We start from the raw sequence: 15,555 nt of genomic DNA on the forward strand, positions 1-15,555 counted from the left end.
GTGAATCACACCTTCCACCACACTTTCACACATATCCTAGGTCCACATGCAAGTTTTGGTGGCATTCCGGTGCTCCGGCGGTCGTTCCCCCTCGAAAATGGTGGTCTGCGTGCCTCGGGGGTCTACCCCTAGATTTCACCGCGCGAGGTTCCACCAACATAATTTTTGATAGGTTTGGTTTTGGTTAGGCCATATACACATGGAAAGCAAGGTTTGGCACCATTTGGCACATTATAGCCTCCGGTATACCCGCCGCGGGACACTTCAGCCTACAAGTCGAGGAATCTTCCAAGTGTTATCGCCCGAAAGAGAGGAATCTCACACATGGGAGCTATGCCTTGCACCATTTGGTGAATCACACCTTCCAACACACTTTCACACATATCCTAGGTCCACTTGCAACTTTTGGTGGCATTCCGGTGCCCCGGCGGTCGTCCCCCCCCCCGATAACGGCGGTCTGCGTGCCTCGGGGGGTCTACCCCCCTAGATTTCACCGCGCGAGGTTCCACCAACATACTTTTTGATAGGTTTAGTTTTGTTTAGGACATATACACATGGAAAGCTAGGTTTGGCACACTTTGGCACACTATAGCCACCGGTATACCCGCAGCGGGACACTTCGAGCCTACAAGTCGAGGAATCTTCCAAGTGTTATCGCCCGAAAGAGAGGAATCTCACACATGGGAGCTATGCCTTGCACCATTTGGTGAATCACACCTTCCAACACACTTTCACACATATCCTAGGTCCACTTGCAACTTTTGGTGGCATTCCGGTGCCCCGGCGGTCGTTCCCCCGAAAACGGCGGTCTGCGTGCCTCGGGGGTCTACCCCCTAGATTTCACCGCGCGAGGTTCCACCAACATACTTTTTGATAGGTTTAGTTTTGTTTAGGACATATACACATGGAAAGCTAGGTTTGGCACACTTTGGCACACTATAGCCACCGGTATACCCGCAGCGGGACACTTCAGCCTACAAGTCGAGGAATCTTCCAAGTGTTATCGCCCGAAAGAGAGGAATCTCACACATGGGAGCTATGCCTTGCACCATTTGGTGAATCACACCTTCCAACACACTTTCACACATATCCTAGGTCCACTTGCTAGTTTTGGTTGCATTCCGGTGCCCCGGCGGTCGTTCCCCCCCCGATAACGGCGGTCTGCGTGCCTCGGGGGGTCTACCCCCCTAGATTTCACCGCGCGAGGTTCCACCAACATACTTTTTGATAGGTTTAGTTTTGTTTAGTCCATATACACATGGAAAGCTAGGTTTGACACACTTTGGCACACTATAGCCACCGGTATACCCGCGAGCGGGACACTTCGAGCCTACAAGTCGAGGAATCTTCCAAGTGTTATCGCCCGAAAGAGAGGAATCTCACACATGGGAGCTATGCCTTGCACCATTTGGTGAATCACACCTTCCAACACACTTTCACACATATCCTAGGTCCACTTGCAAGTTTTGGTGGCATTCCGGTGCTCCGGCGGTAGTTCCCCCCCGAAAACGGCGGTCTGCGTGCCTCTCGGGGGGTCTACCCCCCTAGATTTCACCGCGCGAGGTTCCACCAACATACTTTTTGATAGGTTTAGTTTTGTTTAGGCCATATACACATGGAAAGCAAGGTTTGACACACTTTGGCACACTATAGCCACCGGTATACCCGCCGCGGGACACTTCAGCCTACAAGTCGAGGAATCTTCCAAGTGTTATCGCCCGAAAGAGAGGAATCTCACACATGGGAGCTATGCCTTGCACCATTTGGTGAATCACACCTTCCAACACACTTTCACACATATCCTAGGTCCACTTGCAACTTTTGGTGGCATTCCGGTGCCCCGGCGGTCGTCCCCCCCCCCCCGATAACGGCGGTCTGCGTGCCTCGGGGGGTCTACCCCCCTAGATTTCACCGCGCGAGGTTCCACCAACATACTTTTTGATAGGTTTAGTTTTGTTTAGGACATATACACATGGAAAGCTAGGTTTGGCACACTTTGGCACACTATAGCCACCGGTATACCCGCAGCGGGACACTTCAGACCTACAAGTCGAGGAATCTTCCAAGTGTTATCGCCCGAAAGAGAGGAATCTCACACATGGGAGCTATGCCTTGCACCATTTGGTGAATCACACCTTCCAACACACTTTCACACATATCCTAGGTCCACTTGCAACTTTTGGTGGCATTCCGGTGCCCCGGCGGTCGTTCCCCCGATAACGGCGGTTCGCGTGCCTCGGGGTCTACCCCCTAGATTTCACCGCGCGAGGTTCCACCAACATACTTTTTGATAGGTTTAGTTTTGTTTAGGACATATACACATGGAAAGCTAGGTTTGGCACACTTTGGCACACTATAGCCACCGGTATACCCGCAGCGGGACACTTCAGCCTACAAGTCGAGGAATCTTCCAAGTGTTATCGCCCGAAAGAGAGGAATCTCACACATGGGAGCTATGCCTTGCATCATTTGGTGAATCACACCTTCCAACACACTTTCACACATATCCTAGGTCCACTTGCTAGTTTTGGTTGCATTCCGGTGCCCCGGCGGTCGTTCCCCCCCGATAACGGCGGTCCGCGTGCCTCGGGGGTCTACCCCCTAGATTTCACCGCGCGAGGTTCCACCAACATACTTTTTGATAGGTTTAGTTTTGTTTAGTCCATATACACATGGAAAGCTAGGTTTGCCACACTTTGGCACACTATAGCCACCGGTATACCCGCAGCGGGACACTTCAGCCTACAAGTCGAGGAATCTTCCAAGTGTTATCGCCCGAAAGAGAGGAATCTCACACATGGGAGCTATGCCTTGCACCATTTGGTGAATCACACCTTCCAACACACTTTCACACATATCCTAGGTCCACTTGCAAGTTTTGGTGGCATTCCGGTGCTCCGGCGGTAGTTCCCCCCGAAAACGGCGGTCCGCGTGCCTCTCGGGGGTCTACCCCCTAGATTTCACCGCGCGAGGTTCCACCAACATACTTTTTGATAGGTTTAGTTTTGTTTAGGCCATATACACATGGAAAGCTAGGTTTGACACACTTTGGCACACTATAGCCACCGGTATACCCGCAGCGGGACACTTCAGCCTACAAGTCGAGGAATCTTCCAAGTGTTATCGCCCGAAAGAGAGGAATGTCACACATGGGAGCTATGCCTTGCACCATTTGGTGAATCACACCTTCCAACACACTTTCACACATATCCTAGGTCCACTTGCAAGTTTTGGTGGCATTCCGGTGCCCCGGCGGTCATTCCCCCCGATAACGGCGGTCTGCGTGCCTCGGGGGGTCTACCCCCCTAGATTTCACCGCGCGAGGTTCCACCAATATACTTTTTGATAGGTTTAGTTTTGTTTAGGACATATACACATGGAAAGCTAGGTTTGGCACACTTTGGCACACTATAGCCACCGGTATACCCGCAGCGGGACACTTCAGCCTACAAGTCGAGGAATCTTCCAAGTGTTATCGCCCGAAAGAGAGGAATCTCACACATGGGAGCTATGCCTTGCACCATTTGGTGAATCACACCTTCCAACACACTTTCACACATATCCTAGGTCCACTTGCAACTTTTGGTGGCATTCCGGTGCCCCGGCGGTCGTCCCCCCCCGATAACGGCGGTCCGCGTGCCTCTGGGGTCTACCCCTAGATTTCACCGCGCGAGGTTCCACCAACATACTTTTTGATAGGTTTAGTTTTGTTTAGGACATATACACATGGAAAGCTAGGTTTGGCACACTTTGGCACACTATAGCCACCGGTATACCCGCAGCGGGACACTTCAGCCTACAAGTCGAGGAATCTTCCAAGTGTTATCGCCCGAAAGAGAGGAATCTCACACATGGGAGCTATGCCTTGCACCATTTGGTGAATCACACCTTCCAACACACTTTCACACATATCCTAGGTCCACTTGCAACTTTTGGTGGCATTCCGGTGCCCCGGCGGTCGTTCCCCCCGATAACGGCGGTCTCGCGTGCCTCGGGGGTCTACCCCCTAGATTTCACCGCGCGAGGTTCCACCAACATACTTTTTGATAGGTTTAGTTTTGTTTAGGCCATATACACATGGAAAGCTAGGTTTGGCACACTTTGGCACATTATAGCCACCGGTATACCCGCAGCGGGACACTTCAGCCTACAAGTCGAGGAATCTTCCAAGTGTTATCGCCCGAAAGAGAGGAATGTCACACATGGGAGCTATGCCTTGCACCATTTGGTGAATCACACCTTCCAACACACTTTCACACATATCCTAGGTCCACTTGCAAGTTTTGGTGGCATTTCGGTGCCCCGGCGGTGATTCCCCCCCCGATAACGGCGGTGTGCGTGCCTCGGATGTTCACCTTATCACAAATGATATCCCAAATACAATTCAGCATGTTCACCTTATCACAAATGATATCGCAAATACATAAAATTTTGTAGTAAAAAGTATTTGGACACGATGTTTCTACACCAGGATGCATATATACACCCTAAACAAAAAAAATCATTGTTGAATGAAAAAAAACTTTGCCGTGCACAATCGCACGGCAAAGACCTCTCGCCGTGCAAAGGCACACGGCAAAGAGCTTTGCCGTGCAAAAGCGCACGGCAACGTCCCCTCCGCACGGCAAAGCCGCTTTGCCGCACGGCAAAGAAGCCTCGCACGGCAAAGGACGTGGATAAGGTCCGCGGCGCGGACCGCGACTCCCTCCTCCACACAATTACACACGCACGCGCCCGGCCCTCCTTTTCCCAGCTCGCCGCCGCCGCCAGCGACGCGCCGCCCACGCCCGCCCGCCGCACGCCGCCGCATCGACCTCCCCCGCCGCACGCCGCCGCCTCGACCTCCCCCGCCGCTGCCGCCGCTCTCGCCCGGCCCTCCCCCGCCGCCGCGCGCCGCCCACGCCGCCGCGCGCCGCTCCCTCGCCCGGCCCTCCCCGCTGCCGCCGCTTCCCCCGCCGCGGCAGGCAGCCTGCTTCTCCCCGCCGCTGCCCTCCCCGCCGCTGTCGCTCCGCCGCCGCTGCCGCTCCCCGGCCGCGGCCGCTGCTGCTCCCTCACCCGGCCCTCCCCCGCCGCTGCCGCTCCCCCGCCGTGGCCGCTGCTGCTCCCCTGCCGCTGCCGCTCACCCGCAGCTGCCGGCCCCTCACCCGCACCTGCCGCTGCTGCTCACCCGCCGGCGGCCAGAGCCGGTATGTGATTTTTTTTTATTTTTTTTGCATATTACTTATAGTATGTTGGAACTAATCTTGTTAGTTAGTGTCTGATTTTAGTTCATGCATGTATTAGATCAAAGATAGCACGTAGGCTGCGGCAAGTACATACATGGGTACATGCAAGCTGATGTGTCAGTGTTAGTTAGCTGGTTAAGTATATGAGAAAGAGTGGATAATGTAATCAGTTTGGTTAAGTATTTAAGCACTGTAATCAGTTTGGTTAAGTATATGAGAAAGAGTGGAAAATGTAGCACTTGTGGTTGGGAGTCTCGCGGCAAAGCTTCTGTGTTCTTCCTTGATACATGTGTGTGTGTGTGTTAGCCTGGGTGTGTCCTTGATACATGTGTGTGTGTATTATGCCAGCCGGTATGCTAGTATTTACGGTAGAAATGGGATTTAGGGCACAATTTATTAGAAATAGTGTATTTATAATAGTCGGATTTAGAGCAAACAAATGGTCTTTATCACTAATTAGTTTTCTCGATATGCAGATGATGTATCGAGGTGGACACAGGGGCCAGCGTTGTCAGGGTGCTTGAGGAGCGTTGCTCAGAGAGACCGTTTTCCTGGAGGGGATTTTGCCGGAGGGTCGTTGGTCTTCTTCGCCGGCTGTCGATCACGCTTCGAGGGTGAGAATCCGTTCGCCTCTCTTGTACCTAGGTTTTTTTTTTGGTCTAGATCACCAAGTATGTCGCGATACCTAGGCGTCTCTTCCCGACCGTAAGGGTTACGCGGATAAATATGCATTAGTGGTCTCGCATATTATGAAGCGTAACTCTTACGGCATTTATCGGGACAGTCGGCGGATGCGTAGTTGGGTACGTTCTCCCTGCTCTACCCCGATCCGAGTCAGGATTTCGGCAGCGCCTCCCCGTTGTTCTCCGGATGCACACCCCTCTCGGCTTTTTGGCGAGACGTGTATCGGGAGAGCAGCGGGGAGGTGCTGCCGAAATCCTGACTCGGATCAGGGTAGAGCAGGGAGAACGTACTCAATCTACGGATCCGGCGGCTGCTAGGAGCCCACCTAGTAGAGATTCAGGTTGATGCATGCGTAAAAAAGGAAAAATTAAAATGCGGATCATGTTTGATAAAAATTCTAAGTTTGTCTGTTTTGGTGCTGGTTAGAGGATGGATAATCGTGACTGGATGTACGATGGCAGAATTGGTCCGTGGAAATATACTGAGGAATGGGGAGAAAAGACCAAGCAGTTCGTGGACAGGGCGTTTGACATCCCTAGCAGACCCAGGTTAGTTTTTTGCCCTTGTAGTAAGTGCGCTAACCAAAAAACACAGGACAAGGAAACTATGAGTCTTCACCTGATCAAGTCCGGGTTCAAACCGTCCTACAAGATTTGGACTTTTCATGGAGAAAAGGCGAAGAAACGTGCTAGGAAGGAGGTGCGGCAGATTCAGCCTACGAGAGAATATGATACTCGGGTTTGATAGGTGCCTAGAGAACTTGGCTAATGGTAATGTGCCCGAAAGCCCTCATGTAGAGGCGGAGACATCTAGGGATGCGGAGACAAGTGAGGAGCCGGAGGAAAACACAAAGAAGTATTACGAGGCTTTGTTTGCTTCGCAGAAACCCCTACACGTAAATACAGATGTCACCCAACTAGATGCCATCGCTCGCCTTTTGGCCTTTAAGTGCCACAGGAATCTGTGTAGAGATGGGTTCGATAAACTTCTGGTCCTCGTTGGCAGCATTCTGCCGAAAGGGCACCTCTTGCCGCAAAACTTCTACTATTCGAAAAAATTGCTCAGTGACCTCAAGATGTCATCTCAGCAGATACACGCTTGTCCAAAGGGATGCATGCTATTCGAGAGAGGAGCATGCTAACACAAACTATTGCATCCATTGCAATAGCTCTAGGTACTTTGAGGTTGACACCAATGGTGATGGTCGGAAGAGGCGAGACCACGGTTGCCAAGAATATCCTCCGCTATCTTCCGGTCCTACCGAGGATCCAGCGGCTCTTCATGACCGAGGATACGCCCGGCGGATGAGGTGGGCTGTAGAAGGGATCGGACCAGACAGTGGCAAGATGATACATCCGTCGGATGGTACTGCATGGAAGAACTTTGTCAAGAAATATCCCCCGAAAGCCGGTGACCCGAGGAGCGTAGCAATTGCGATATCAACCGATGGGTTCAATCCATATGGTATGTCGGCTGCGGTATACGAGTTGTTGGCCGGTGTTTGTTATTCCCCCGAACCTACCCCCGGCGTCCGCACGAGATCGAGTACATGTTTGTGTCGATGATAATCCCCGGACCGAAATACCCGGGTAAGAACATGAACGTGTATCCGGAACCACCGATTGATGACTTGCTTCTTGGCTGGGAAGATCGCGGGATCCGAACTTATGACGCGGCAAAGAAGGAACACTTCGATATGTATGTCCGGTACCACACGTCTCTCGCATGACTTGCCGGCACGTGCTTTGTTCTGCGGGTGGTGTACACATGGGAAGTGGCCTTGTCCGGAGTGCGAGCAAGCCGTGACTTTCTTCTGGCTAAACAAGGGTGGCAAGTATTCCTGCTTTGATGAAGCTCGACAGTTCCTTGAGCAGAATCATGAATACAGGAGTGATGTAAAGAGCTTCAAAAAAGGCCGTGTTGTCCATGCACCGAAGCCAATTCCGAAGACCGGACAGGAAACCAAGGCCGAGTTAGACGCTCTCCAGCCTAACCCTGATGGGAATGGTTTCTTAGGATATGGGGAGACACACCAATGGACCCACAAGCCGTGCTTCTGGAAGCTTCCTTACTTTGAGTTTCTCGAGCTCCCGCATAACATTGATGTAATGCACACCGAGAAGAATATCGGTGAAGCCATTTGGAGCACCATAGTGGACACCGAGAAGACGAAGGATAACATAAAGGCTCGAATTGACCAAGAAAAGTTGTGCGATAGGCCGGAGTTGAACATGAAGCCACCTCATGGTGCCAAAAAAACTTGGACTAAGCCACACGCTCCGTTCTGCCTCACAAAGGCCCAAAAAGGGAGGTCTTCCAATGGATGAAGGACTCCTTGTTTTTCCCCGATGGGTTCGCAGCCAACCTGGATGAGGGGTCTTAACATTGAAACGTTGCGAGTACAAGGACTCGAAGAGTCATGACTACCACGTATGGATTGAGCGGATAATGCCGGTGATGATTCGAGGCTATGTCCCCGAGAAGACTTGGCGAGTGCTAGCGAGGTTGAGTTATTTCTTCCGCCGGATTTGTGCTAGGGAGTTAGACACTAAAGTGATTGAGAAGCTGGATGAACGAGCACCCATGTTGCTTTGCGATCTAGAGAAGATCTTTCCTCCAGCGTTCTTTAATCCGATGCGACATATGATCCTCCACCTCGCGAAGGAATGCTTAAAGGGGGCCGAATTGGGGCCGTTGGCGGTTTGGTCCCGAGAGAGAAACACAAAAGCTTCGTCGGATGACTGGCAATAAATGCAAGATCGAAGCATCCATAGCCGAGGCGAGTCCTGAACGTGGAGGTGGCAAACTTCACCACTAAGCACTATGATCCCAACATTCCCACAAAGCACAACCCGGTCCTCCGTTACAATGCCGCCAACAATGAAGATGTACCCAAGCTTAGCATCTTCATAGGGCTTGGCGGCAAGTCAAGTGGCTCGAAGCCGTACACAACGAATTTACATGAGTGGGAGTTGATCCACTCATATGTCTTGAACACAATGGTGGAAGTGAAGCCGTACATCAAGTAAGTGCTAACCATTTAGTTATTCGCAAACATTCATCGTATGTTCGTGGCTAACTCTTCCTCCGTTCACTGTTGTAGACAATTCACGACTAAATATTGGAGGTATACCCACAGGGATCCTACCTCGGAAGAATCCAAGGATATTTTCGATAAGGGCGGCGGTCACGGTTTCGAGTGGCTGGTTCACGTGGTTTGGTACTATCCTATCCAAATTTGTTTGTACACTGTCGACATTTCGGCCGACATTTCTTGTTCTAAACTTGTCGTCCTAATCTTGTAGGCAAGAACTGACAAAGACATGAATCCCTTGCTACGAAAAATTGCTAGGGGCTTCAACCATTCCGTCGACTCGTTCAATTCTTATGACGTGAACGGGTATCGCTTCCGGACCCATCAATACACAACAAGCCGTCCAAACAAGAAGACAATAAATAGCGGGGTGGTATGTCAAGGTGATGATGGACTCCATTACTATGGAAGAGTCGAGGGTATATACGAGCTGAATTACGGGTTTGAAAAAGGGCTAAATCCCGTCGTATTCAAATGCCATTGGTTCGACCCACGTCGCGTGAGACGGGATCCTGAAATTGGATTGGTCGAAGTTGAAAGAAGCTCTGTTTATAAGGGAGAGGACGTGTACATTTTGGCCACCCAAGCCTTCCAAGTATTCTATCTCCCGTACGCGTGCCGAAACCCGACCAAACGTCTACATGGAAGGGATGTTGTGATGACGGTTCCTTCACGCATTAGGCCACCCCCGCCAAACAAGGACGATTACCGCCGCGTAGACCCCTCAACAAGGACTGTTGATTTTTATCAAGAAGAAGGGCTCCCCGGTCATTTCACTATCGACTTGTCGGCCGTTGTTGATAACATGGTCGTAGACGATGAGCAAGAAGAAGATGCGGTTATGGAGGAAGACAATGAAGAATATGAAGCTGAGGATGTGTGTGCCGTAGAAGACCTAAGTTTGCTCGAGGCGTTCAAAGCAGGCATTGACCTAGATCCAAATGGACCACCTCCAGGTTTCATCGATGATTATTGGTTCGCTGAGCCTGATGATGATGAAACATGTGGTCCGAGCACGGATGTCGACATAGGCTACTGATCTATGTAGTTGTAATTGTGAGGCTATCCTATATATGTACTTGAGCTATGTGTTATTTGTAATAAACTATGATCTATGTACTCGAACTATGTGCTATTTGTAATAAACTATGATGTATCTACTAATATTCATCTACTTATATATTTGCATTATTGTTGATTTCACTAATATTCATCTGTTTACATTGCATACTAATAAACCACTCTTTTTATTGTGTTTGCAGGTGATTGAAACATGCCGCCAAAAAAAAGAAAGGGGGGTTCAAAAAGAAGATCAAGGCCGTGGCTGAGCTTGTGGGACTTTCGAGTGGTTCCTCGCGGACACGTCCTCCTAGCGGTCCTCCTAGCCCTCCACCACGGAGGAAGAATGCCCAGCCACGGCGACTTCGTACCCCTCTCCTAGTCCTCCCATAGCCGAGGATGATGACGAGGAGCAGTGGGGTGGGGGGGACGAGGAGGACGGTGAGGAGCAGTGGGGTGGGCAGGACGAGGAGGACGGTGGGGAGGACGGTGAGGAGGGCGGTGGGGAGGACGGTGGGGAGGACGGTGGGGAGGACGGTGGGGAGGACCTCGAGGAGGATGAGGGGCTGGGGGGTATGCCTATGGAGCTAGACCCGACCCTAGTTTGGTCTCCGCCGGCGGAGGAGGTGTACGTTGCGGCCGAGGAGAGGGCCGGAACCACGGGACAAGAAGCCGTATAGGCGCGGGATTACGAAACTCCCCAAGCTAAAAACTTGGGCCTTCCGCGATGTTGTTCTCGTGCCCGCTGGAAAGAGGTACATGCTGATTTTGGCATTCCATTATTGAAATTTTTATCATTATACAAATTTGTATCACATGCATATTGATTTTGGCATTTTGTTGTGCAGCATGTTCAAGTATGGCGACCCGAGGAGGAAGCCGACACGTGGGTACTCGAACATCCTTGGAGGCATAATTAGGAAGCATTTCCCCGGGATTGTCAATCTCCCTACTGGTGGCCGCGACGTGGCTTGGACTTGGAAGCACTACAGCTATGCGGAAGATCCTAGCAGCAAGTACGGAAACATGCAAGAGCGGGTTGTCCGCCACTTCTGGGTACGTGACTTTTGGCTTCTTAGCATTCAAACACTTCTTGGCTACCAATAGTTGCTCTAATTCATCTTGTTTTACCTATGTGCATGGTTGCAGAAATACTTCAAGAGGGCTGAGGGCGAGGAAATTGCGTGCGACGTTATCTTACACGAGTTGTGCAGGGTGAGGATGACTGGCATGCACTACGAGGCACGTGTCCAATGCGTCCGCGACTGGCACGCCGAGCGCAAAGTTTGGATGAGTAAGGCTGATTGTCGGGATACGCTCATGGCACCATGGCAGTACCTGCAGGTATTAGCATCGATGTGTTATTTATTTCCGCATTTTCATGTAGTTTATGTTCTAATAATGGGTCTATCTTGTGTATGTAGAACCCTCCTCGGTACGTCGGGGAAGACAGGGCGTGCTTTCTTGCGATGGTCATATGGTGGACATCCCGCGAGTACGCCCGGAAGCACGCGGAGGGCAAGCGAAGCGTTCGAGATATGGGAGGTGGATCACATGTCCCGGGCAGCAAGAACTTGGCCCTTACCTTGCAGGATGAGGTGAGCAAGTGGTTTCTTCATTCTTTCGTTTTATGTTATTGCTAGCCCCGCAAGTGTCTCCCTCTTCACTTAATTGCATGTACTCTTTTGCAGGAAGTGAAGACAGGCGTGGCACCAAACTTGTTTGGCTTTTTCCAAAAGTCGAAGACCAGGAAGGAGCCGCATCCCGAAACGGGGTCCTTGTGGGTCAACGACCTAGCGGAGGGCCAGTGTGGCGCGTACCGCTCGAAGTTCAAGCACAAGCACGGCGAAGACGCCGACCCAACCACCGAAGAGTTTGACGTTGAGGTTGCGGTGCTTGCGGGACAAGGCAAGAAGGGTGGCCGCCTATGGATTGCCGACGGGTTAGTCGACCCAAGGACCATTCCATCTCTACGCCGGATCCGTCGTGGGCGTACGAGCGACCAGCCTCGGGTAGAGACCCGCCCACGGGCTTCCGACCTAGCTATCGAGAAGTTACGGGTAAGTTCTTCGTCGATCCTCTACGCTTCATTACATGTTTTCCATTGCAATGTTACCGACATCGCGGCAACACAACGTAGGCGGAGATGGAAGAAAGGGAACGGAGGCACCAAGAGGAGCGGATGCGGATACAACGAGCAGCTTAGGGATAGCGTGCGGATGCAGCAGCGAGATGTTGCTGCGGATGCAACAACGAGCAGACGGATGTTCCGGCAGATGTTCATGAACCAGTGCCGTGGTGACTTCCCCACCGGGGAGTAGTGCTCCTAGCACGTCGGGTCCTCCTATGTTCTCCAACTATGTAAGTGGTTAACTTAATATCTCCGTCTCAATCTTGTTTGTTGTCTAACCGAACTTTGGATATTGCAGATCCCCGTGCCTGATCCGCAGGTGTTGGCGCTCCTCCAGCGAGCGCCAAGTCAGAGCCCGCCGACACCCGGCTTGACCGTCAACAATACGGGCATCATCCGGAGCTCGCAGCGAGTTTCTAGGTGAGTTCTCCTACACTTCTAATTCTTCCATACCATGTCACTTGTGAATTTTAGCCATTCAACCATGTCAATTTTAGCCATTATGTTCAATTCTAGCTATTCCATGTTAATTTTAGCCATTCCATGTCATCCTTAGCCATTATGTTGGATTTTAGCCATTTCATGTCAATTCTAGCGATTATGTTCAATTTTAGCCATTCCATGTCAATTCTTGTCAATTCTAGTTCTTACATGTCAATTTTAGCCATTCCATGTCATTCTTAGCCATTATGTTGAATTTTAGCCATTTCATGTCTATTCTACCGATTATGTTCAATTTTAGCCATTCCATGTCAATTCTAGTTCTTCCATGTCAATTCTAGTTCTTACATGTCAATTTTAGCCATTCCATGCCACTTATGCATAGATATCTATGAACTTGTAGGAGGTGGAGAAGGACAAGGAAGTGGACAAGGACAAGGAAGTGGAGAAGGACAAGGAAGTGAGCAAGGTTGATGTTGCTTGTGTATGAACTTGTTGTGCGACTTGGAACATTCTATGTTGGAGACTTTGTTGTTGATGTTGCTTGTATGAACTAATTATGCGACTTGGAACTATTGTATGGACTTTGTTGGATATGAACTATGTTGTTGATGATGCAAATACTCTATGTATTGTGCTATATGTGTATCCGGACTGTTATTTGTATTTGTGAATTGCATATGCAGGGATTAATGGGGAAGCAGGAAAATTCTGGCAAAATTTGCACAATCTTTGCCGTGCACATGCACACGGCAAAGGCCACAGCACACGGCAAAGGCACTCTTTGCCGTGCACATGCACACGGCAAAGGCTGCCCGCGCTGCCCACCTGGTGCTGCTGCATACGTACCTTTGCCGTGCGGGGTGGAAGAGAAGCACACGGCAAAGACTTGGCTTTGCCGTGCGGGTGGGAGAGGAAGCGCACGGCAAAGACTGTCTCACGGCAAACACGGAAAAACGCACGGCAAAGAAACTCGCACGGCAAAGACTGCACGGCGCACGGCAACGCTGCGTCGCTCGGCAAAGCCTTTGCCGTGCGATTTTCGCGCGACACACGGCAAAGACGCCTTTGCCGGGCGGATCGTTGCCGAGCAATCTTTGCCGTGCACGGCCGCACGGCAAAGGCTTTGCCGAGCCGATTTGCCCCTTTGCCGTGCGTTTGGGCTGCACGGCAAAGCCCTGTTTTGCCGTAGTACTTAGTGTTGCATCAGTTGTTTCTTTTAGTGCTTCGCTTCATCATGGATAGGATTTAGAGTTCACGTGAGAAACGTAAGTTTTCATATGTTCCTCGACTATATTTTCCTGGCAATATGGGAGGTGGATCACATGTCCTGGGCAGCAAGAACTTGGCCCTTACCTTGCAGGATGAGGTGAGCAAGTGGTTTCTTCATTCTTTCGTTTTATGTTATTGCTAGCCCCGCAAGTGTCTCCCTCTTCACTTAATTGCATGTACTCTTTTGCAGGAAGTGAAGACAGGCGTGGCACCAAACTTGTTTGGCTTTTTCCAAAAGTCGAAGACCAGGAAGGAGCCGCATCCTGAAACGGGGTCCTTGTGGGTCAACGACCTAGCGGAGGGCCAGTGTGGCGCGTACCGCTCGAAGTTCAAGCACAAGCACGGCGAAGACGCCGACCCAACCACCGAAGAGTTTGACGTTGAGGTTGCGGTGCTTGCGGGACAAGGCAAGAAGGGTGGCCGCCTATGGATTGCTGACGGGTTAGTCGACCCAAGGACCATTCCATCTCTACGCCAGATCCGTCGTGGGCGTACGAGCGACCAGCCTCAGGTAGAGACCCGCCCACGGGCTTCTGACCTAGCTATCGAGAAGTTACGGGTAAGTTCTTCGTCGATCCTCTACGCTTCATTACATGTTTTCCATTGCAATGTTACTGACATCGCGGCAACACAACGTAGGCGGAGATGGAAGAAAGGGAACGGAGGCACCAAGAGGAGCGGATGCGGATACAACAGCAGCTTAGGGATAGCGTGCGGATGCAGCGAGCGAGATGTTGCTGCGGATGCAACAACGAGCAGCAGATGTTCCGGCGGATGTTCATGAACCAGGCCGTGGTGACTTCCCCACCGGGGAGTAGTGCTCCTAGCACGTCGGGTCCTCCTATGTTCTCCAACTATGTAAGTGGTTAACTTAATATCTCCGTCTCAATCTTGTTTGTTGTCTAACCGAATTTTGGATATTGCAGATCCCCGTGCCTGATCCGCAGGTGTTGGCGCTCCTCCAGCGAGCGCCAAGTCAGAGCCCGCTGACACCTGGCTTGACCGTCAATAATACGGGCATCATCCGGAGCCTGCAGCAGTTTCTAGGTGAGTTCTCCTACACTTCTAATTCTTCCATACCATGTCACTTGTGAATTTTAGCCATTCAACCATGTCAATTTTAGCCATTATGTTCAATTCTAGCTATTCCATGTTAATTTTAGCCATTCCATGTCATCCTTAGCCATTATGTTGGATTTTAGCCATTTCATGTCAATTCTAGCGATTATGTTCAATTTTAGCCATTCCATGTCAATTCTTGTCAATTCTAGTTCTTACATGTCAATTTTAGCCATTCCATGTCATTCTTAGCCATTATGTTGAATTTTAGCCATTTCATGTCTATTCTACCGATTATGTTCAATTTTAGCCATTCCATGTCAATTCTAGTTCTTCCATGTCAATTCTAGTTCTTACATGTCAATTTTAGCCATTCCATGCCACTTATGCATAGATATCTATGAACTTGTAGGAGGTGGAGAAGGACAAGGAAGTGGACAAGGACAAGGAAGTGGAGAAGGACAAGGAAGTGGGCAAGGTTGATGTTGCTTGTGTATGAACTTGTTGTGCGACTTGGAACATTCTATGTTGGAGACTTTGTTGTTGATGTTGCTTGTATGAACTAATTATGCGACTTGGAACTATTGTAT

The sequence above is a fragment of the Lolium rigidum genome, chromosome 1, assembly GCF_022539505.1.
Source record: "Lolium rigidum isolate FL_2022 chromosome 1, APGP_CSIRO_Lrig_0.1, whole genome shotgun sequence".
Lineage (NCBI taxonomy): Eukaryota > Viridiplantae > Streptophyta > Magnoliopsida > Poales > Poaceae > Lolium > Lolium rigidum.